This window comes from Aricia agestis, chromosome 19, assembly GCF_905147365.1.
Source record: "Aricia agestis chromosome 19, ilAriAges1.1, whole genome shotgun sequence".
Taxonomy (NCBI): domain Eukaryota; kingdom Metazoa; phylum Arthropoda; class Insecta; order Lepidoptera; family Lycaenidae; genus Aricia; species Aricia agestis.
In genome coordinates this window covers 10,359,115-10,385,430 of record NC_056424.1, presented here as the reverse complement: position 1 = coordinate 10,385,430, position 26,316 = coordinate 10,359,115, and the positions used below count along the sequence as shown (strand labels likewise).

General features: G+C 36.7%; 2 long non-coding RNA genes across 2 annotated transcripts; one reads left to right on the top strand and one right to left on the bottom strand.

Annotated features, from left to right (window-relative positions):
* Positions 1–6,483: 6,483 nt before the first annotated feature.
* LOC121736326 lies at positions 6,484–25,246 on the bottom strand. Its single transcript, XR_006036994.1, has 3 exons — positions 25,236–25,246; positions 19,547–19,549; positions 6,484–6,637 (listed from the first exon to the last, which is right to left on the bottom strand). It is a non-coding gene; the product is annotated as an uncharacterized LOC121736326 (long non-coding RNA).
* LOC121736327 lies at positions 8,320–22,570 on the top strand. The gene is made up of 3 exons (XR_006036995.1): positions 8,320–8,330; positions 10,731–10,733; positions 22,496–22,570. It is a non-coding gene; the product is annotated as an uncharacterized LOC121736327 (long non-coding RNA).
* Positions 25,247–26,316: the final 1,070 nt, after the last annotated feature.

Here is a 26,316-nt window from a genome sequence, read left to right as displayed (position 1 = left end):
AGTAATGCAATTCTAATGTCGGCTGGTCCGATTTTGATGTTACCTCCATTTGATATAGTTAATGGGTAACTTAATATGGTATACAATGCGCGAGATAATAAGTTAATAAATAATTATCAGTTTGGAAATCATTACACTCACAAAGATTAGGAAAATATATTTCTTCTATTCTCTTCTTGAAAAGGATAGTAATGATCGTAGAACTTAGGTACGGTACTTTAACAATGGATAGCTGTGCCAATAATATTCATAATTATTATGTAAAATGTCTTCCATAATATTATATTATATGTATAGAATTTCCAAATAAAGCAAGTTAATGTGAAAACAATTATTGAAAAATATTGTTAATTTGATATTATAGTAAATATTATGATATAGTCATCCCCAGTTTAATAAACAAAAAACTTGAGAGGTGTCAAGGGACACTCGGATGGAATGAAGTTCCAGTTTATTATTTATTATGTACAAAAAGAGCCTGTATAACTGAAAATAATAATAATAAAAAAAAACATTGCTACACCACACTCTTCAATGAGAAAGAGAGTGAGAGAGAAACACGTGCTTACAACTATAGCATTATTGCTATAGTTGTAAGCCGTGCCGTTAACTTTTCGTCTTATTTTTTTCTGTCTAGTCCCCTTTCGCAACGCGCGATAAGGAACTTCATTCCAAAAGTCTCCTAGTTTTTTACAACAAGACATGCTTTTGTTACCATGTTATTATCTTTTCTTCAACGTTACATTATCTTTGAAAAGATATTGATGAATAAACGCTAATGAAGCTCTTTACAATGAAATTACTAAGAAACAGTGTAAAGTAAAACTGGAAGATTGTCTTAAACTACAAATGGTACATTGAAATTGCTTTAGGGAGAACACTGAGCGTCACGGTGCGAGAAGCGACAAAGGTGTTTGAAAAACAGACACTTTTGCACGTTTTAAATACAAATGTGTGTCTGTCTGTCTGTATTAGTATATAGTTATATACACAGACATTAATAAGTCACTACTCTTTTTCTCTTCAGTAAGAGGTCTACTTTTCGAAGTTGTGCATTTAATGGGCAGTAGTTTTGTTGTGGAAAAATGTCATGTCGCGGATTATCTTTTGCGATCACCAAGATTTAGGTCAAAGATTATGAAAGCAATTTTTTATGGGATAATTATTAGAATTAGCAAATGATTTGGACGGGAAAATTGTATGCATTGTCATCACGGTCAAAAGAACTCAAGCAAAATAATGTGACATAAGTCAAGGCTTTCTAAATTATAAACATAATGTGACATAAGTCAGGGCCTACTAAATTAAACGAATAAATTGAAAACAATTGAATTTTTCTTTTAAATGGCCGTTAAAATTTTTCCCCCTTTCCAATTCTCCAGCAATTGACACTCGTTTATGAAAATCGCTTAACGCTCCGCCTGTACACAGAAGCGGCCTCATCAACTTAGCGTGTTTGTTAACAATGTTGCATTTTAAAACGTGATCTCGCCACGGAAATGTTTTTTTACTTAAATCGTATTATTTTATAGCTTATTTCGTACACATAAGTTATAATTTAACTACTTGTTACTTTTACAATATCGTAAAGATAGTAATGGTAAAATAAATCTGGTAGCTGCGAAGCTTAAGGGCCCTCTTTCCCTCAATTATAATTTTTTTTTTTTTATGAAATAAGGGGGCAAAAAAGCAAATGGGTCACCTGATGGAAAGCTACTTCCGTCGCCCATGGACGACGCATCAGAAGAGCTGCAGGTGCGTTGCCGGCCTTTCAAGAGGGAATAGGGTAATAGGGGAGGGTAGGGATGGGAAGGGAAAGGAATTGGAGATGATAGGGAAGGGAATTGGGCCTCCGGAAAACTCACTCACTCGGCGAAACACAGCGCAAGCGCTGTTTGACGCCGGTTTTCTGTGAGAACGTGGTATTTCTCCGGTCGAGCCGGCCCATTCGTGCCGAAACATGGCTCTCCCACGTAATTAGCAGGTCGATTGTCTGTCAGTGCGAATATCGACGTAAATGACATTAACACTTTCGCTGCGGCACTTGAAAATGCAATATTCCATTCTGGTGCGTTACAGGACGATATTGTAATGTACTGTAAAGTTTTCTAGTGCAAAACAAGACTGATTTGTCCGTTATGTTATGTAACGCACCAGAAGTGGTAAAAGTTTTCGAAAAGTCGATAAACAGTAGTGAAGTGAAAGATGAAAACAAATATTTATCGATATAATTTTTATTTATAAAGAAAATTAAACTTTATTTTCAGGGGCTTTATTAAAACAAGCAAGACAAAAAACTTTTTTTACATTCGGCGCACATTCATTATACTTTAGGCACCTTTTTTGCTTTGCATTTGTCTGGTCAATCAAAGTATGTAGGCCCAGGTGACGTAGTTTTAACTAAACATGTAGAAGTATTTATATCCTTTAAAACTTTCATTTTCTTAGGAAAAACTTTTGGGCTTTGCTTGTACCGTCGCTTTTAGTAAGTTATCATTATCTTCCACTGTTTCTTTGAAAATACCCGCTAATATGTTTAAGGAGCGCTTCATTTTCAATTGGCCCGCCCTTTTACTAACAAAACTATTACGTTAATAAAAGTGCGGGACAATGTAACTAATGTCGATAAACGTCTAATTACTAATAAGATCTCCTTACTAAAAATACGCCCGCGCCTACAGTGCGATACCGGACATGCACATACAAGTCGTATTCGTCCGGTAACGCATGGAATGCAAAATGTTTTCTTTCTGTACGTACAGGGCAAATATGCCATGTACCTTTTTTTTATTGAAATAAGACCGTCTGAAAGTAAGAAGCAATAATGTATATCTATCTCTATTCAACTCACAGGATATCATGCCTAAATGGCACCGCACCAGCGCGCAAAACTAGTTTTTTGACGCTCGCACAAGGGGAGAGTTCATTACCGGCTAAATGTGTCCGGTGCCGCAGGGAACGTGTTAAAATAACATTCATAACAGCCCCCGTAGACAAGTGGCAAAACGCTAACGCTAACGCTAGCTTTTTGATTGATTATTCTGTGTTATAAAAGTTGACCAATCATGTTATGCTATGGGCAATTCAAAGACAAAGACATGATTAATACTTTATGGTTAAACGAACTTACCTGAAGTGAAGTTCAACCAAAATTTTGTGAGATGCTGCATCTGAGAGACTTCATAATAACCATGTAGTCCGATTTACGACCTACAACATCGCCACACGATTTTTAGATAAGTATTTAAAAGGATTTAACAACTACTCGTTCACTCACTGACAGCTCGACCGATCCCGAACCTCCGCTCGGCTTCATTTGTTTCAGAGGAGCAGTCGAGGCTTTTATTCTGCTTCCGAGGGTCCTCACGCAGCATGCGCCATCTACGTGCTTCGTGTTAGGGTTTGGGAGGGAGTGAAGTCTCTCAGATGCAGCATCTCACAAAATTTTGGTTGAACTTCACTTCAGGTAAGTTCGTTTAACCATAAATTTTATTTCGATGTTGCATCTGAGAGACTTCATAATAACCATGTAGATGTTTAGCGTTTGTAGCAGAATAAAACAGTCATAATAATCATAACAACACCCGTGTGTATAACAAGCCGAATAACTATATTATGTACTTTGTCATTAATATCAGTCTTTAATTTATTAAAGTGTATTCTTATTTAATACAGCTTGGGCAAAAGCGTAATCATCTGAATTAATCAGAGGTTGATTATAAAAGCGCAAAAAACAAAACGAGTTGCCTGACCAGCCTGCCGTTTTCTTAATCATATCTAGTGACACTCCGGCCCTGCCGGTAGATGAGGCAGCGGCGTGCCGTGTGCTGTAAATATGCTCACGTCCACACCGCTATTGCTCAGAGTCTGCTTGATCCAGCGGCTTATGTTCTGGGAACTCGCGTTGTGAACGGGCTTCTTAAAAGTAAGAATCAATCTGTATTTACATGATTTCGACATTTATTAGTTATTTCGAAATACTTTAGTAGCGCCAGTGCAGGACAAATTGAGAGTTTGTCTCTAAAGTAGTCTAAAGAATGGAATAATAAGTCTTGGATTTTGCCTGTTCGGCATTAAAGTCTGAATTATTGTCTTTAATAGTGATTACGATACGTGAATTTTCGGAATGAACGTTTCTGGTTCTTAATACGAGTGATAACGTCTGCTCCTGTTGTCCCGTGGACAACGCCATGAGAGTTACCATCTTTTTTGATAAAGTTTTCGATTGCGGATTAGATAAATACTCCAAAACTTTATTAGGATCCCATATGGAGGAATACTTAGGGAAGCTGGGCTTACTCCTAAAAACTCCTTTTAAAAATCTTAGGATACAATCGTCATTGCAACGGAATTTACCAATGAATTAGAGACAAACTAGACCTATAACAATTTAACATTCTTCTGTTAAGAATCGTAATATATCAGCTACGGATCCTTCATACTAATCAATATTATTAATTTGACAAAAATGAAACCAATGTTTTTATTCCAGTATCATACTGATTAATCGTACCTCCCGAATACCAATAACGATTTTAGTATGAGGTCAATAGACGCCTCCGGTATTCGACATCTTATGTAGGCTTGCCGCACAATATACTGGGCCATAGCGAATGGCACTCCCTGGAAGGGGACAGAAGGTTTTTATCTGGCCTAAAATAAATCTCGTCTTATTTGAGTAGCGATCGCAACAGTGAAAACTACGGCCGAGACGGCCAGTACGGAACGGCTAATATACCGGTCGCTTCCTCTTCTACAATTTTCCTAAGACTCTTCAGTATGAGCGTGAATGGCCGAAAGGCATAGAAAAAATAATAATAATCGTACCATGTAATTGTAAAAGCGTTGATATCGAAGGCACATGGGTATTATTTCCAAGAGACATATCTGTTACACTTATCATTTAAACACGACGTGAATAAGTACGGTAAGTATCAGGTTAATCATGTTGACCGAAGCTCAGTAAGATTTTTTGAAAATTCCTATCGTTCATTTCCCATTCGGTATCGACATAAGTGTACTTAGAAACCTGGTCAGCAACTGTGTTTTCTCGCGATTTTGTATAAGAAGCAAAAATATGTAAGTATGCGCTGTTTTTCGCACCACTGCCATACATCTCTCGCGATTTCATTGAGATAAGGAAATTCAGTACCTCACAAGTCACATTCTATTAATATAAGATATTATGGCAGTAGTATTATCTATAATTCTTAATAACAATTAAATCAAAACGACCCTTGCAAAATAATTTGAGGTAATGGATATTATGATTGCGAGCTTCATCCGCCGACCAATGGCATCTAGTTACCACTCCGTCGCACGCGGCGCCCGGCGCCCCAGCCGGTGACCGAAGAGACTGTGAAGCTCTCCAGCTCGTATAAACTTGTGTTTATTCTATTAAAAGGATTGGACTCGATATTGCATCACCAACTTAAATCATGGTACAAATAAGGTTTTATAGGCATGACGGAATAAAAAATATTAGGTACTTATTACTTTTTTTAAAAACTTCTCTCTTTTAAAGTATTTATTTAGTACGCGGCCAGCAGCTGTATGCTATTGCCGGACATGCTTAAGTTAAAGTTCACCAATGAACTTCGCGAAATCACGTATGCTAATTTGGACTTTGTTACGGATTTCGTTGACTTGTTTAGAATTTTTTGAAGTTTTTCGGAAGGTAATTGTAATATATGCATGACTTGAGTATTTATGTCAAAGCCAATAAATCTACAAACTTGTGAAGGCAGCATACTACTTTTCTCAAAGTTGATAATAAAATCTTGTTCCGATTTTGACCTTAATATAATATTATGCATCGTGTTGTTACACGTAGCATAATCTTTACCTTTACAAAGAAGATCAACAAGATAAGCTACCACTAGATGACCCTGCTTTCTTAACCATGTGAGAAGAGGCTTTAGAAGTTTTTTATAAATACCAATGGCGCAGAACTTAAGCCGCATGGAAGGCAGTTAAATTCATAAAGTTAATTATGAAATCGAAATTAAAAAAAAAAATTATGTGATTTATGAATCGGCACAAGGAAGTAAACTATATGTTTCCTTGAGGTTGATTGAGGCCATAATATTATAAGCAATTGGAGAGACTAATTTTATGACAACTGCGAATATCTTCCATTTTAAAACGTTGTTTACGTACAAATTTATTAAGTAATTTTGAGTTGAGTATAAATTTGAACCCACCGTTACTTTTCGGTGTAAGAAAAATGTTTGAAATAAATTGATCTAGCAAATTTTCATTACATACTGAAATAGCATCTAATTGTTTATGTTTACTTGTAGGTTTGCTCATTTGACTCTTTGAAAACGGTGGATTACTCGGTTCCACACGTTGGTAAGGTGGCTTACATAACTCAATGCAGAAGGGTATTTTATATCCCTTAGCATACGACAGCACCGTGCTGTCGGAGGTTATTAAAAGCAAAGCCAATTGCTTAAAAAGAATTGAATGCGGCCGGCGTGAGGTACCTCTAGTAGCGGCGTCTTCTGTCGTTGCCCGGTCTGGCACTCGCGTAGGCGCGGCCGCGGCGCGGGAGCTGCTGGGCCCTCCTCGCTGACGTGGACGGCTGCGGCTCGTGCGGGTGGGCCGGCGCTGCTGGCGCTGGCCTCGCGTACTGCTGACGAGGAGGAGCTCGAGAGTTGCTTGGAAGTGCTTGTTGCTTGCGCGACATTTTCACCGAAAAGGTAGACGGCGCTTTTCACGCCTTGGATTGTATTACAAATTTTTTTATCTAAACTGGGCAATATAAGCTTTTTTCGATTGACCAATTCCTCTTAATGCAAATCTAATAGGATCTGAGCGTTCTCTGAAAATTGTTTAATTATTTCGAGTTTTGGAAGGTCTCATTGGATAAATTGGCGCGTTAAATTCGCGAGACTGGCTATTCCTAGGCCCAGTTGATTCTGCGTATCCTCTTATCGGTTATTTGCAGCCTCCTGTAGAACTGCGGCTACCTATTCATTGAGTTTAGGCGCTTGTGCCAGCGAAAAGTTAGTCTGTATAAGAATCTTCGCCACAAGCGACTCCTTGTATTCCTTAGCCAAACCATCGACCTAGATTTGACCCCAACGTTCAGAGAGTTCAGTGGGAATGCAGTCGCCTAGGGCTTTCTCTGTTTTATTGGCCTCGCCAAGAATATCTAGTATTTCAAGTGGTAACGTGGGGGTAGATTCTTGATTATAATCTACCGGCACGGTGGCTCCTGGTTAGATCAGCGGCGCTGATATCGGTGGTGCGGCAGGCGCGGACGACTCCGCATAATCCACGTCTTCGACGTTGGCTAAAGATTGTGGAGTTCCACAGCGAGATTCAGCCTCCCGTCGATATCTTTATTTGTCGTCGGATGAGTGCTCGTGATCGCGGCGACCTTCCCAGGAGGAGGTCGCTGACGACTCGGATCTTTTCTGGTGTGAATAAACAAAAGTATAAAGTTACTTTCAGGATGATATCACGTATCATCACGTTAAGAAAGAACTCAGTTTGTAACCAGGGTAATATCGCGTATTACCACATTAAGGTACAAAATATTATAGTTGACTATCTGGTTAATATCACGTATTAACACGTTAAGATAGTAATTTTGTATCGTATCATAACCATACCATAGCTGAGAACAAAGAAAAAATTCATAATTTTTTTAAAAATGAGTGTGGGTAGTTTGGTACCTTTTCCCTTGTTGCGGCGTAATTTACTTTCCAATCGCCGTATTTTGCGGTGAATATGTTCGTATTCATCCTTATTCTTCCTTTTCCTCATGTTATTCGGCGATTTACACTAATTATAACACTTTAAAACTGTAGAAATTAATTTTAAAAGATTAACGTGTTGACGATGTCGCACACGAAAAACGAATGAAGCCGAGCGGAGGTTCGGGATCGGTCGAGCTGTCAGTGAGTGAACGAGTAGTTGTTAAATCCTTTTAAATACTTATCTAAAAATCGTGTGGCGATGTTGTAGGTCGTAAATCGGACTACATGGTTATTATGAAGTCTCTCAGATGCAACATCGAAATAAAATGACAATGAACTTTAATTTCTTCGCTTTAGACATTGCTGAGAAAAATCGATATCGCTACAGCCAAATTATTAAGGCGTCGCCTTAAGAGAGCGACTAACCCCAAAAATCAAACATCGTCCTTCTCTCTTCACACTAATGCCCGTCTTTCATATGCCAGGTGAAATAGAACGACGCGGATTCATCGCAAAATTAGTTTTTTCTCAATAACTCGATAAATATACAACATTATAAAAATCCGCTAGGTCGATCTCTCAATGATAGAATTTTATACAATGTGTTAAAATATTAACTTTGTTCAATGGACGGTTATGGCAATAAATGAAAAATTCGTGAAAATTAGATGCATCTTGGTGATTTTTTTCTATCGAGAAAATTTTAAGATATCGTGTTTTTGCTCAGATCGAATTTTCGGAAATATAATATAGTATCTAATTTTGGAAAATGAAACAATTCGGGGCTTATTTTCAAGTATAAAAATGAATTATAAAATCGACACTTTAGGGTTAGTCGCCCCCTTAACGCTGGATTAATATAGGCGTCGACGAAACGCGCGGTTCGGCCGCTACACCACGAGACCACAAGACGAAATATAATATAAATTATAATGTCTTCCTTTTTTAGTGAAAGACCTCTTTCAGTCGTAAAAGGTGACTGATTTGCCTTGTTTAGGCCCAATTTCACCAACGACTGTTAAAGACAATGCTCGAATTAGTATAACGTTACCTCTTTCGTTTTTCATATGAATGAAAGAGAAGGCATGGAATTTTAACAAACGACGTTGGTGAAATTGGACCGTAAGCTTGAAATAGTAAGCTGTAACTTACAATTTTCGTATTCCAATTCGAGCTAATATTTCACGATATAATTCTATCTAATGTATTGCATGGAATACATAATTTCATAAATATTTATTCAGCTTAACCTGTAGTTTATATGCTGCCGTTACTTATGTTTTTAATTAAACTTCTAGGTTCGTGATATGGACTCAGTTTATATCAGCGATTTGCATCTTTTAATGAAATATGATTTTCCTAGGTGAATCATTTTAAATATTAAAGTACACTTTTAAGTTTTATGAACTTGGCAGTAGATTTCGAGATTGATTTAAAATTATTAAACAGACTATGGGCCGCTTCTGTAATATAAATACCATATTTTTACATACTTAGACCCAATTTCACCAACCTCTGTTTGTTAAATCCTAACAACGCATTACTTAACGGACCTTGGAAAATTAAACAGACTGTTAAAATATTTATGTCCCGCAGTAAATATTTAACAGCGGATTAGTAAATACAATGTTAAGTGAACAACGAGTGAATAACATTCAATTCGTTCGTTCTTGTTTATAAGGCAACGAAATTGCAATGTACAAGTTTAATACGACATGTTGGCTGCAATGTGTCATTTTCACCTTATTCGTATTATACGTCATCTGGTAGATAATGCGACCAAATTAAAATATCACTGATCGCATACATTTGTTACACTACAATAGTTCTTTTTAATTTACCACGTTAATAATTATGATCTGTCAAAGCTGAAAACATGAATCATGATACAGACTTTTATTTACTTATTTCGGTTTGGTAATTTTGATACAAGTCAGTGTATTTGCAATGTCAAGGAAAATCCGAGCGCTGAATTTTTGACAAAATGAAAATAAATAATTATGCATAACATGAAAATTAATAAATAATATGTAAGGATGTGGCGAAACATGGCGGAAACACTCAAAAGTCAAAACAGATTATTTTATTGATATTGGATATTGTCTTTGAAAGTTGTTGTTTTGACTATTATAACGGCCTGTTATATATTTAACGGACCTCCCCAGCAGGAATTAAAATTTAACACCGTGTTAGGCGATTTGACATGACATTAGCGTATGGTGGAACGCTCGATAGCTCTAACAGGCCGTTAACTGATTTAACAAGCCATTATTTATTTAACATTGCTTGACGAAACTGGGTCTTAGTGTTTTTTTTAGCTTAAGCTATTATTGTTATTTTCCAACTTTTTGGTGGGTGGTGGTTAAGGTGGACCCGTGCGAGTTTCTTACGCCGCGCCGGTTCTTCTCAGCGGGGTAGTTCCCGAACCGGTGGTAGGCCTCATGTAGACATGACGTTCTAAAAGTGTTAACTTTGTTAACTTATTTAGAAATAAACATTTTTATTTCATTTAGTTTTCATTTCATTAAAAAAAACTAGTCTCCCGCAACTCAGTTGCGCCAAAATTATTTTATCGAGCGGGAACAGTAGATTTTTACGGGATAAAAAGTATCTTATGTTCTTTACCTGGACTCAAAATATCTCCAGATCCAGCAAAATCGGTTTAGTGGTTTGGGCGGGAATAGGTAACAGACAGACAGACATACAGACACACTTTCGCATTTATAATATTAGTATGGATAGTATGTTACCAGCGAAATTATAACACTTCATTTGTTAAAATCGGACCAGTGATTTAACCTCTACGAGGACAAATAAATACGTACAAAGGCTGCCAAATCATTATGCGGGGTTTACAAGGGTGACTATAGACGCACGATTTACGCCGCACGGCGAGAATCGACTGTCTAAATGGCAATACGCCACATGCCGAATTGCCATTTAGACAGTCGATTTTCGCCGTTCCCATTCCCCTTCTTTTTGGCTTCGACATGTTTGGGTAAAAACAGTAATAATTTCAAGATGGTGAAGAAAATCGTCCGAGGTATTTTTAGGGTTCCGTACCTCAAAAGGAAAAAACGGAACCCTTATAGGATCACTTTGTTGTCCGTCTGTCCGTCCGTCCGTCTGTCAAGACCCTTTTTCTCAGGAACGCGTGGAGGTATGAAGCTGAAATTTATATCAATTACTCAGGTCTACTGTCCCTTGAAGCTGTGAAAAAATCAAACTTCTAAGCCAACGCAATCAAAAGATACAGCCGTTTATGCCGCAAATTTTCGACACTTGCAAGGGAATCAAAACCTACAGGGTGCTTCCCGTGAACTCAGAATCTTGAAATTTGGTACGAAGCAACGTCTTATAGCATAGATAAAGGAAAAATTACGAAAACCATAAATTTTTAGTTACATCACATAATATATTTTTTTTTAATAATTTTAAACTTACTACCCATTTCCTCATAAACGCGTAGAGGTATTAAATTGAAATTCATACCAAATACTCAGGTCTATAATACCTTTAAGCTGTCGGAACCCTCGGTGCGCGAGTCCGACTCGCACTTGGCCGGTTTTATTTAAGTAGTTTGTGTTATAATAATAGCAATTTATTATGAAATAGTAATGGGATGAAAGGTTAACTTATATACAGTTAAATGTTAAATTCTTCAGTAGCAATTTACTGGATATTCTACGATTGTTAACTTTAACGACGTTTAGTTACGGCAATAGTTATAATTACATGCCTGTAACTTGTTGCGTCATCGTGAATGTAATTGTATGATAGTGTGTGAAAGTGTACATGAAAGTGTATGGGATAACGAGTGTGTGTTCAATGCATGTAGTAGTTTTTGAGATGTAAATATGTGTAAGGCATATAACAATGTAGGTGTAAATGTGACTGTGTGTGTGCACGGCTTAAGAGGGTGCATAATGTAAGATAATTTGTATGTGTGCGTGTTTGTGTGCGTGTGTGTTGTATGTCTTTTTGTGTGTGTTTGTGCGAAGTAAGGACCGACCTCCGCGATCCCGACCGATAGTGTTGCTAATAACGGTGCTCAGGGTTGCCAACGATCAAAAAATTATAGACTTTTCTCTTCTCGCAGTCTTTGACCCATCACTGGGATACAGCTAGATAAAGAATGTTTTTTTAACTCAAAAATAACTTGGAAAACCATAATAATAAAATGCGCTAATATTATAAAGGTTTCGGAATAATATACGCAAGAAGTCAAGCCTGCTGTTTTTCATTACTTCTCAACTAAAAGGCCAAACCAAAATACGCAAGGTAGCAAAATTGCACGTAATATATCTTATTAATATACATATTTTAATGATTTATTTAATTCAATTTATTAAATATTTTGACAGAAAGTATGTTAAACAAATTTTTGTATATTTGTCCAACGTGAGGCTTGAAAGAACGATTTTAAAATCCAATAAGTTTCTACACCAATCAAAGTGTTTATTTAAACTTTAGAAAACTCGTATTTTTGGAGATATGAGAAAAATAACATTAATTTCGTCTTTTTTTAATTTGGACAGCCCTGCAGGCTTAGGATCTTTATCAGATTAGATTTAGTTGGCTCAGTGGTTGTTGACTATTCCCATAGTGTAGCGGGTTCGACGGACACGACATACCGCGATTTATACGGACAATTTTGTGCCTATTTAATGCATTGTATGTGCTGTTGCTAAAGTACAAAATGTGGTAAATACCTGGACTGACTAGGATGTAAAATGTTAGTCACAGTATCTAGATTCAATCCAGGATATAATGCTACCGAATTCAATGTTACGCATTAACGGTTAAAATAATGGCATAATAAGTTGGTCCAAGTTTTTGAAGACAAAACTTATTAAGCTTTGTGCATTTTTTGGGATGGGGAAAAACTTGCGCCAGAAAATTGATCGAATATTCGTAAGACGAAGACAAAATAGACTGCCGGCGTGGCGTAGGTGAGAAATGTATATCTCTCTCTTTGTACTGCACTGTTACGTTTTGTACTATGCCAATACTCCCGGAGCAACATCGACCGCTTTTTTGCTTGCATGTATCATCGAGGAAATTGATTCCTATGCAGTTGACGGACCTACCTCATGTGGTTGACTTAAGTCAATTCAATGTTAGCTGGTCGGATGGGTTTGACCAAATTACTTAGGTCCGCCATCTGCTTAGGAATGAATTTCCTCGATGGTACATCAAAATGAGATAGTTACTCTCTGAGTTGATAACGAAAATAGTTTACCAATTAATCGATTTCAATATACGATTCACGATTTAATTAAATATCTTAAATCGATTTTTAATCGCATCAAATCGTTAATTGTAGTTTATGGCGGGCGTAAATCACGGGTGCCTCGGGCTCTCTATAAATATTACACAAATGGACGCATAAACTACCTGCAGGTGCTCCGTCATACAATTGCGGTATTGATAGCTGTGGTGAATCTTAAATGGTAACATTTAGGCGTGTATTACAGACCTACAAGTATCCATGTAGAGGGGACATGACTATTACTACTAGAGATCGCCCAATGGTCGAAATTTGACCTTACTTGCAACGACATTAGGACTACTACCTATATTTTGTAAAAAACATTGACTTCATCATAGTTTTTTTCAATTCCTGTCTCTGGGACTCAGTTGATCTTAGACTGGCCGTTTAAGCATTGTCTAACAGTATCTAAAATTAAATAAAAAAAAACAATACTCGTAATCCATTTTCAATTTGTCAACTTGTTATCAACAGACTTCAACCATAAATAAAAGAGTATGTTGTCGTATGTATAGACTTGTCACTCAAAAATCTGTCATTTTTCCTAGTAGTAGTGTCCTAGTGTGTGTTACGTTTTAATTGTTAAAAATATTTATGATAAAAGCATAATTTTAAAATAATATTAGCTCGATGCACTCCTTCACCATATAAACTATAACTGTGCGAAATTTCATGCACCTACGTGTCCCCATTTTTAGTAAAAAGGGTTACAAAGTTTTTCTCTCAAGTATTAATATATAGAGATTACTATGTATCGGCCGCACTTAGAGACTTTACACTTCAATTTAATGAAAAGTTTGACAGATTACGTATGGGGCTTATGTCAAAATCTACATGTTATTACAGTTGAGTAGTTAAGGCGGGGATTAATCTCAATCCAAAACGATAACTTTGCACACAATCAAAGACCAAGCTTATACGCATCGCAATAAGATTCATTTTAGCTTAGCATAAAACTGTAGTCACTCGAGCGGATCTTCTCTATTTTTCATGTTTTTTTTTTAAATATCTTTGGAAATAAACATTAAGAACAAAATTGTTCGGTTAAAGAGTTTTTAATATAGATTTACTAACAGTTTATTCAAATAAAATGTATAATTATCCTAGTTAATACTTATATTTCGATGAAATAGATTTTTATCGGAGGTGAGTTTGTAAATTAATTACAGCCAAAGTATTACGTTTTAATAAAATGTTTATGGTTTAAGGTATTTTAAATATTGTGCTTTATATCTCATATTTTTTAAAACGTCGTTATTATATTGTAACTAGGTAAACCAGAAGTCGCGGAATAACAAATTGGGGTTTATCCTCGCCTTAATTATTCGTCTCTTAGTGCGGCGGTAAGTCGCTTGTCGATCTCGCGTGTCTTCCTGAGTCACTGCTGAATGCTTAGTGAAAATGCATTCGTTAGTTTTGGATAGACGTCCAAAATCTATGGGATTTAACGCATCGCTAAGTGTATGTCGAATCCATGCATTAATGACACCCAACTTTGCTGTCGAAACAAAGCGAGTGCATTATAACTAAGTATACTCAGATTTTCATTCGTCATCCTTTTTACCCAACGATGGTACAGCCAGAATGAAGGGTATTTGCATTTTATGTATGCATTTATTTGCCTTCGTAGCGGCTAAACTACTAGTCAGACTTAACAATTATGTGATTTCAATAGATTATAATGCCGCGGGTGACAAGGGGACAAACATTTGTATTTTTAACGTAGCCAGGTAGCTTTTTAAACTAATATATTAGAGAGTATTAAAAGTCTTGAATAACTATACATTGAGCGGTATTTATTCGAACAGAGTTTCACCTTACACGTCTCAAAGTTATTTACAGAATGAATCAATCCATGCAATATGGCTGGCTTTTATACCATTTTACACAAAAGAAACGAACTGCCGTTGACAATTCAAATATAGTAAAATAATTAAAAATGGCTAAGAATAAGTTAAATACATAGTTCTAAATATTAATTAATGTACTTCCCATATTTAAGATAATTATTTACTTAAATATGAGAAGAGGAAGTTATAACTGAAGTAAATAATCCTACCGCCATTTATAACTAACTATTTGTCAAAATCAAGTACCTTACTTATTACTATTTAAAATATAATAATCACTTATTAAAATTATATGTAGTGACTAACATAATATACCGATTTAAATAAATAAATATAATATCATATAGCTTGTCCTTTGACATCCGCTAACACTCGGCCATCCTGCAATTAGGAGTGTCCCACGACGTTCCCAGGGTTTGTTCCCCTGTGCTGTACCAGTGCCAGAACTGCCAGTGGTCTGAAACAGAGGAAGACACCGAAACAGTATTTTGTAAAAATAAAAATAAAAAAAAAGAAGTAAAATATACATTGACGTCAGAAAAATCTTGTACTAGTATCACATCTCATCTCCAGCCTTTTCCTAAGAAGCCTAAAGGTAATTTATGCATTTTTAGTTTTGTTGCATTGTTATCACTTATCAGTAACATAACATTATGTCACGCAGACAACTTTTTAGAATATTTGTAAGGTCGCACTGACTTATTAGGTCACATAGACATCAGTCACGTAGCCATCGGTCACGCAGACATCGGTCACGTAGCCATTGGTCACGTAGCCATCGGTCACGTAGACATCGGTCACGTAGACATCGGTCACGTAGACATCGGTCACGTAGACATCGGTCACGTAGACATCGGTCACATAGACATCGGTCACATAGACATCGGTCGCATAGACATCGGTCGCATAGACATCGGTCGCATAGACATCGGTCGCATAGACATCGGTCACGTAGACATCAGTCACGTAGACATCAGTCACGTAGACATCAGTCACGTAGACATCAGTCACGTAGACATCAGTCACGTAGACATCAGTCACGTAGACATCAGTCACGTAGACATCAGTCACGTAGACATCAGTCACGTAGACATCAGTCACGTAGACATTAGTCATATAGACGCCAGTCACACGGACTTCAGTCACACGGACGCCAGTCACACGGACGCCAGTCACACGGACGCCAGTCACACGGACGCCAGTCACACGGACGCCAGTCACACGGACGCCAGTCACACGGACGCCAGTCACACGGACGCCAGTCACACGGACGCCAGTCACACGGACGCCAGTCACACGGACGCCAGTCACACGGACGCCAGTCACACGGACGCCAGTCACACGGACGCCAGTCACACGGACGCCAGTCACACGGACGCCAGTCACACGGACGCCAGTCACACGGACGCCAGTCACACGGACGCCAGTCACACGGACGCCAGTCACACGGACGCCAGTCACACGGACGCCAGTCACACGGACACCAGTCACACAGACGCCAGTCACACAGACAACAGTCACACAGACACCAGTTATATTACTATGTTGATTTTAGGATTTGATCACAATGCCATCCTATAGATAATATTATTGCGTTGATTTTAGGATTTGATCACACAGCCATCCTATAGATAATATTAATTAGAGAGTAGTAAAGGTCTTGAATTATACATCGATTGGTTATATTGTTAATGAGTTGGTCACACAGACTTGTATTATGTAATATAAGTATTTTTTCTTTAGGTGCAAATTCGGGACCAAATAATATTCTTAAGATATATTGTAAGATGCAGGCCACATAGACTAGTTTATCAGGTCACATATACTTTATTTTAATTTAGAACTAAACTGATGCTTTGGCTATGTTTCTAATATTTTTGTAACTGTTTGGTCACACAGACTTGAATTATGTTTATATATTTTTTCTTTTAGGTGCAGCTTCGGGACCAGTTTCTTATTTATATTATTATCAATTGTGAGGAATACAGAAATAGAAAAGATAAAGTGTGATAATAATAAAATAGTTATTAAATTTGTAAATGCCTATTAAATAAATAAAATTTATTTCTGTACACATGATGCTGTATAAATTATTATCCCTAATCTTATTAGTTAAATTATACAAAAATTATATTAAAATTAACTTTCTAATCAATCAATTAGATCACCGTGTCTACCTCAGCATCGCTAGATGAACTGTCAGTACCTATCAGAAGTTACTGACTTATAAGGCCTTAATACCTCCCCCTTTACTACAGCTGAAAACTTCTTATTTTTAAATTTTTGGGTCACTTTGGCATTGGGGTTTACCATTTCCACAATACTAGGTCACCGACTGAATTTTTCCTACATTTCCTGTGAGGTTTGTCAAATCTATTTTTCATAACAGTCATATTTTTTATCAATTAGTAGTTTTGCTGTTGTCCTTCTTTCAGTTAATGCCTGTCGTTGCGAAATACGGTCACTAGGACCACTGGATGGAATAGCTGGTAATTTAGAGTTATCATGGCTAAACATAAGTTTAAATGAAAGGAAGGAAGTAGTAGAATTAGGTGTATTATTTATACCCCACACTATATCCATTAATTTATCATCCAAAACAGTTTCATTTTCAGGCATAGTGTTCAGTCCATCAATGATGGTACCATTTACTTTTTCCACTGGACCATTTGATCTGGGACTAGCTATAGCATTAAGGACATATTTAATTGCATGTCTTCTGTAAATTGGTTAAGGTATCGGCTAGGAAATGCTTTTCCTCTAATGCTATTATGCGGACTGGGTTTGTAAACTGGAAAATAATATCTTTTAAGTACTTTATGGTTTTTATGGAACTAGAAGTTTTGTCGGGCTTAGCAAAAACAAATTGTGAATCGCATCAAAAACCTCAAAAACTTATGTGTTGCCATTCCTAGTCCTAACAAATGATCCTAAGTTATCGGCATGAAGGGTGTGCATGGGTACAGGTACTTTTTCTATAAGATGTAAATTTTTCTCCTTCAGATTTTCCATAATTACCCTTACCGAAAACACATTGAATGCAAGAATTGATGAATTTCCTTATTATATCGGGTCATTTTAGGAAAAGCAAACTGTTGTCAAAGCCAGGGTGTCATTCATGTCAGCTGGGGGGGGGGGGGGGGGGATATCATTTCTGCAATAAACTATTTTGCCAATTTGGGAACAGCAAATCGTTCTCTATTTAGAGTTTTTTTTTTGGAACAGTTAATCCTCCTTAACTACATAATTATTAACTATATCAGGGTTGTTCGTATGCCCAATGATATTCTATGTTACTGACGTAACTAGATTGGCAATTTACGGCAGAAACGCGTTGCCACTTCGAAGATGCCTGCAGGCATATCTGACCTACATAATGACATAATAACATCCGATCAGTTTCCTCAATGACGTATACTGTTTCATAACCGAGATTCCTACTAAGAGCGTCTACATGTCTCATTCTATTACCTGGACGATACTCAATTTGCAGACCATAGTCTTGTATGCTAAGCCACCATCGAGCAATACGAGGAACAAGATCTTTTTACAACTTTTACAGGGATTCCTATAAATACGGAAACGCTTTAGATTCCACAACGGCTAATGTTTTTAACTCGAACCTATAGTAAAACCGTTCTTTGGATGTGACTCTACCAAAATAGGCTATAGGTTTAAATGTGCCTTCCTGCTGTTATTTTTTAATATACCCCCTAAACCTAGTTAACTAGCATCCGTATTAACCTGGAGATCACAGCCACAAATTTTGACACTTGGTCCTCAATATGAGGCAAAGGGTACCGATCTTTGAGTGTCGGTGAATTTAAATTTCGGTAATCAATGCACAGCATGTAATCTCCACCCTTATTTTTATCTAAAATCACTGGACTAGCATATTCAGACATAGAGTGAAAGATGATACCAACTTCCAAAATATCGTTAGTTTTTTCATCAACGCAGTAATGCAGTAGCATTTATCTATTGTATCCCTAGTGAATAAACGTTTATATCTATCTAATATCATCATTTTTATCTAAACTTTCACCAATATCTGCCTTACCTAAACCCCCTAATTCCCGATTCAATGCCATTTATGATTCAATCGATAAAGTCATATTTTCAGTAGAGGTATTCGAGTCGATAATATTAACAAGTTATTTCAATTTTACCAATATTTAGCCTTTAAATGACCCTCAACACTGACAGCTCCTCCAAGATTTATATAACAAATTCAGGAATAGCATATAAGCTGGATTTGTTCCATTGAATTTCCCATTGGAATCGATATCTTCAAACACATCAATATTACAGCAACTATTTTTAGGTAAAATTGTATCACGCTTCAGCAAAACATACTTATACCCAATGATATTCTATGTTACTAACGTATCACTTATATTTGTCAGCTGTTTGTAAATGTCAAACGAACTATAGTCTCAGTAAAAGTGGCAGAATTAGCTGTATGGTAGTAACTAATACCAGGCTGGTTGATCATTGATTGTCCAATAATTAAGTCTATATCACTTGGCAGTTGTTTTACAGTCTGTATATGGCTGGATCTATTTTATCTCCAAAACCCTTCAATATAGTAGGTATTAGAAGGTAAAAACTTTAGATTTCATTTTCATTATTCTTGTTCATTGGCTCCTACCCACACATTTTTTTTTTGTAAATATTATTCACTAAGATATTACTTGAAGTATAAAAAGTGTTACTTACTTGTGTTGAATTCTGCGGTTGCCGAGTTGTTCCTGCTGTATTCGCGAACCAGCAGTTAGCCATCGTATGACCGGGGCGTTGAAAAGCTTCATGACCTACTATTCGACAACTGTAGCAGCGTTTTATTCCTGGCTGGAGAGCTGTCGATTTTCCATCACCTGCACCTTTCCTCCAAGTAGACTTTCGCATTAGCTTGTAGTTCATTCGGAAACCCTCTTATAACGCAAGATGTTGCATACTCGCGTCTGGATGTTGTATTTTGATGACTTTATCGTGGTAATATTTGGTCATCGTCATTTCATCGTTTTCAGTCTTCGTTCGAACCATCATAGCTCCAAGGCAGTTTTTGCGTAGTGGACCCATGTAAACGCAACTGCACGATGAACTGTCAATTGGTGATACTGTTCCATCCGTAAACCTCCTAGCTGGTCGATTTTATGCAGCCATGTGGCTACATTACAAGCATCGTCTTCTGGTTCAAACTTTGGTATCACTTCTGCATCAGCTTTAGTAATTCTGAGTCGTTTTATCACTGGTTCACTATCAGAATTATTGTTTATAGAAGAAAAAAAAAATCACTTTCTTCGCCGTCAATCGTCGAGAGTCAGGGAAAGTCTGGGCGTTCTTCTCCTTTTGCCAAGTCCCGCAGCATAAGGACCGGACATTTTGAAATAATCCCACTTCTGAGATATTAGAGAGTATTAAAAGTCTTGAATAACTATACATTGAGCGGTATTTATTCGAACAGAGTTTCACCTTACACGTCTCAAAGTTATTTACAGAATGAATCAATCCATGCAATATGGCTGGCTTTTATACCATTTTACACAAAAGAAACGAACTGCCGTTGACAATTCAAATATAGTAAAATAATTAAAAATGGCTAAGAATAAGTTAAATACATAGTTCTAAATATTAATTAATGTACTTCCCATATTTAAGATAATTATTTACTTAAATATGAGAAGAGGAAGTTATAACTGAAGTAAATAATCCTACCGCCATTTATAACTAACTATTTGTCAAAATCAAGTACCTTACTTATTACTATTTAAAATATAATAATCACTTATTAAAATTATATGTAGTGACTAACATAATATACCGATTTAAATAAATAAATATAATATCATATAGCTTGTCCTTTGACATCCGCTAACAAATACCTTCTGAAACACTACCTCTCTCCCTCTTATCAATGGAAGGTACGGTTTCTCCGATATGCAAAATAAATGAGATTAATATTCATACAATTAATTAACATCAAAATACGAGCTACAAGGTTTTCGTGATCAAACACGGACTAGATTATAAATTGCTGGTGAAATCTTAGTGGGTCTGTTGACAAATTTTATGTAGCTTATACAGTCATAAATATGTATAAACTTAACAAATATTGCTTAAATTGTAACATTGTCGCAGCCTGATTCAGTAGCTAAGGTACTATCAGAGAAGTTGATTCACAGGCAGATTGCGGACCTACGTAATTTGGTCGCGTTATGTTAAACTCAGCCGATACCGTTCATGACTTCAATTAACATAATCCGACCAGACGACGTAGGTCTTTAAATTGCCTAAGAATCAATTTCCTCGACGGTACAATCAAAATAACCAGGCACAGAATCCAATTTTGATATTTTATGTATTGAGTTTTGTGCGTCGATTTGCCGTTTGAACTATGTAGGATGTAACAAAACAAAGTGATAATGGTAGGAATATAATATGAGTAAGTACCCTGTATAGAGTTCACTGTGAAACTAGAGTTACTTTTTAAACTTTTTATGGGCAAAGTCATATAATCACAAAAAATGATTAATTCAGTGCTGTTACTCCAAACTTTACAGTGAACTCTATAATCTTAAATATATATAAGAGACACATACACACCCTAAACTCTAACCCCCTTACTAATAAACGCTGTATAAGCTTTGTTATACAGTACTAATAGTTATACAGTGTTTTGTCTTCTTCAATCCAATTAAAAATGTCACTTGTGTGACAGGAACAAAACACTGTATTTATTCAAAGCTTATACAACGTTTATTAGTAAGGGGGCTAAAGTAGTATTGCTTAGTTTTATTACATCCTGTAGATGTGGCCTAAACTAAACAAAGAATATTGCGAACAAAGTGTTTAATAATTTCCATTGGCATATCTTGATATTTCTTTATTTATTTGATAACAGAATCTCCGGTATTGAAGATTTAATATCCCCGGACACTGACGGAGTAATGTGTTGATATCAGTCCCGGTATAAATCCCTTGCTTTATCACAAAAGATTCAATAAGAGACTAATAAATTTCGGTATCAAAAGGAGGATCCGGTGTTATGTACCTTCATAGTGAGGTGGGTTACCGCTGCGTTTTTAAGCGGTGTATTATGGTTCTATTTAATAATCGATGTTACATATTTTATTCAAATAATAGCTAATTGAACTGCCATAATTTAGCAAATCTATTATTTTGGATAAGTTCTTTTAGATAGGACGAATTTGAAATAATTTACTTCAGTACCTAATGTATTTATCAATATTTTCATGTTTTAAATAGTTTGAATTTGAAAAACATGTGAACATTGAACTCTACATAATATAAACTTAAAACGCACATTCTGCGTAGACTTACACAATTGAAACTTTTCTATTTGAAGAACAATGAAAAACATGACACAACACCGCATTCAGTGTGAAAGTGCCCCTGCACGCCGTCTGAAATTAAATCCTGCGGCCAAAAATTTGTAGAATGACAACACCGCGATTTTATATGTAAATATAGCGTGACTATACCGTAATTTATGTAAATTTTTACGTCTACCCACACGGCACTTGATTTATATGGTTATGGTCCACCCCAGATGTAAACTTTGTGTTGACAAAACTTCTTCTTGTTATGTTGAATTCTTTATTCAAATATTTTGTTTATAATATTAGTCATTTTGTCAAAAGGATATATTACTGCAATGTTTTCACACTAGAGGCAGCATAAGGATAGACAGTATATAAAAAGTTTTGTACGACGCTTAAGGTGACGCCGCGTTAAAGTAAAAAACCGTGTTGGATATGTTTTACATTGCTTGTTTTCTATGAGAGGCCAGCCTGGCCTCTAATAGAAAACAAGCTATGGAACAGCAAAAATGTTTTTTGTCTCGTAATTTAAAAACCATAAATACATTTCATATAAGCTATGGGTAAATTAAAGTGTATGCTTGAACCAATCTATGTACAAATTTTGGAAGCTGAAATCACTCTCCTCTGTTGGCAAAATAGGAATCCCTTTTCTTACAGAAGTCTTTTCGATTAATTATTTTGTGTTATAAAAGTTGACCAATCGTGTTATGCTATGGGTAATTCAAAGACAAAGACATGATGAATACTGACAATGAACTTTAATTTCTGAGCTTTAGTCATTGCTGAGAAAAATCGACATTGCTACAGCCAAAATATCAAGGCGTCACCTTAACAACGTTTCTGTTAATAATATGACGTGTCACGAGTGCAACATGTCGGATTTTGGTCGGATTTACTGTATGTGCCAGTACCTCCCTCTGCAGTCTGCTCCGGTCTTTGCGTAGATAATATTCCCTATTGATATTCTCACAAATTATTAATGTATTTTGTTGATTTTGTTGAAGTTAATTTTACATATAAATGTGAAAGTGTGTCTGTTTATCACCTCTTTACGCCTTAACAACAAAACCGACTCCCGCGAAAGGATAATTATATAGGTACTACTACTACTAGCTGTTCCGGCAAATGTTGTTTTGCCATAAAATGATTTTCCCTGTTTTCCTGCTTTTCTCTTGAAGTTTATTCTAATATTTTTTCTATAGACCTCACGGAGCCCGAGACCTTTCCAACGAATGCAAAGCCGTGGAAATCGGTTCGTGCGTTCTGGAGTTATAGCGTCAGGAATGAAAACTCGACTTATTTTTATATATTAGATGATAATTTTTGTTATAGAAATATGTTAGGTTCCTAGTAAAAGAATTGTAGTTTAAAATAATTATGTTCACAGTGATTTGAAAGAGTGGCTACCACTTCTATACGCCTAGCTAAACCACAGAACCCAATAATATGAAATCTTGTATGAAAATAATACTATGAATCCCGCGATATCCTTTCGATATCCTTTTATATACGATAGTTTTTGTTACAAAAAAAATGTTTGATTCGTAGATAAAAGAATTTCGGTTCATGTTTATGCTATGATACTAACGTAACTAGATTGGAAGTTTACGGTAGCAACGCGTTGCCACTTCGAAGATGCCTGCAGGCATATCTCACATACATAATGACATAACGAATATATGACTTGACATTGTCTTTTGAACAAAAAAGTGGTTACGCATTTCTGAGAATCTTTTGTAAGACATTGCTACTCTAGTATTTTAGAAACTCATTGTGTTTATGTTAATAATGATGATGGTTTCTTATTGTCAGAGCTGACTGTAACCTAACTAATATTCATCGTATAATTGCATGAAAGAACACGTAGGTAACTATTAAGTTAATATAGGAAGTTAGAATAGTAACTCCGAGACCTCCAAGAATAATTTGGAACGAGTTTGAATACTATTCTAGACTTATATTTGGTTCGCTTTTCCAGTTTTTTGGCTAAAGTTTACGTACCTACTAGCGATTGACTGAAGTTAAGGTTGGTTGAAGTTAAGTAAAAGGTAGCGCTTTTTAAAGAACATAAAAAAATTAACTAATCAAAGATCTGCTCAATTTATAGCAGGGGCTCATAACCTTTAAGCTCCTGCGGATCGCTAGTGATCCACCGCCCACGGGTTGCTGGATCTATCACAGTATAGCAGCTGTAGTCCTAGCACGGCCACCAATAGAAATGAGAAAGTATGGACAAACTGTGGACAAATGTTGTAGTGTGTGTAATGTTTCATTTGTTAAAAAAATGTATGATAAAAGCATACTTTCAAAATAATATTAGCTCGATGCAGTCCTTCACCATATAAACTATAACTGTGCAAAATTTCATGCACCTACGTTTCCCCATTTTTCGTCAAAAGGGATACAAAGTTTTTGGCTCACGTATTAATATATAGATGTCATAAAGTAGGATATTATTTGAATTTTTAGGACTATAGTCTGTCATAAAGTGGCATTTTAATTGAATTTTTGGAAACGAAAAAAGATCGGAACGCTATCTTAAGTTTATGTCCACAGTTTGTCTATAGATACTTTCACATTTCTACTAATGGCCATGCTAGGACTACAGCTGCAGGGTCTACGAAAGCGTAGCAGTGCTACACAGTTGCTACGAAATAGCAGCTACAGTAATGATTTGGTATGGGGTTTGCGATTGTATAATATTTTAAATTTTTATATATTTTTTAAGGCGCTTTTATATGGGGAAGCCGACCGATATGATCGGATTGATTGGCTGATCAGTCGTCAATTATTAGCCTTCTCGTAGCGAGTCTTTATGTATGTTTTAAGTGGGAGAGCAATGCTTCGGCACGAATGGGCCGGCTCGACCGGAGTAATACCACGTTCTCACAGAAAACCGGCGTGAAACAGCGCTTGCTATGTGTTTCGCCGAGTGAGTGAGTTTACCGGAGGCCCAATCCCCTACCCTATTTCCTTCCCTACCCTCCCCTATTCCCTTCCCTTCTCATCCCTACCCTCCCCTATTACCCTATTCCCTCTTAAAAGGCCGGCAACGCACCTGCGGCTCTTCTGGTGCTGCGAGTGTCCATGGGAAGTTGCTTTCCATCAGGTGACCCATTTGCTCGTTTGCCCCCTTATTTCATATTAAAAAAAAATGTTTATTTGTTTCATCATAGCGACTATATTATACTGTATATCGACTATTTAATTTTTACTTGTGCTTATAGTTACATTTTGATTTTTGCCCAACACAAAGAATGTCAACAACAAATTCTGCTATCAACAAAAAGGCTTATCCCGGTGAAGTGAAATATTGTTGTTGCGGTATCTTCATTTTAAATAACATCTGTCGATAGCCCACGGAAAGCGTTAAATAACAAGTATTAGGCCTTATGTCCACTGCCGCCGTCACCGGGACGATGAAAAAAATCAAATAAAATGCCACTTTATGACCTAAGCTATAGGTTTCATTTTGCTCTACGCTACTACAAAGCGGCGGCGTGGTCGCTTGAATGTCGGTAGAAATAAAACCTATAGTCTAGGACCTAGATCCTAAAATGGAATTGTATTTGAGTTTTTGTCGGTGACGTTCCGGTGACGGTGGCGATAGACAAACGGCCGTAGTCTAGACTCTAGGTCATAAAGTGGCGTTTTATTGGCCCCAAAATCTCGTTCTAGATGACGGTCTGGCGACAGCGGCGGTGGACTAACGGCCTTATATTATCCATCGCCTCCGTGGTCCAGTGGTTCAGAGCTTGGCTCTTGACTCGGAGGTCGTGGGTTCGATTCCCGCGTTGGAAACATGTTATTTCCAAGTTTGGTTAGGATAATGCAGGCTGATCACCTGATTGTCTGACAAGTAAGATGATCCATGCGTCGGATGGGCATGTAAAAAGTCGGTCCTGCGCCTGATCTCTCGCCAGTTGTGTCGGTCTGCCATCCCACTGGGTTATGAGAGTAAAGGAATAGAGAGTGCTCTTGTGTACTGCGCACATACTTGGGCTCTATAAAATTACTCCTGCGTAGCTGGCCTGGTTTCAATGAAACCGGCCACCGTCACCGAAACCGGTGTGGGAGCTATTATTATTATATTATACTAGCTGTCCCGGCAAACGTTTCTTTGCCATATAAAGTACTTC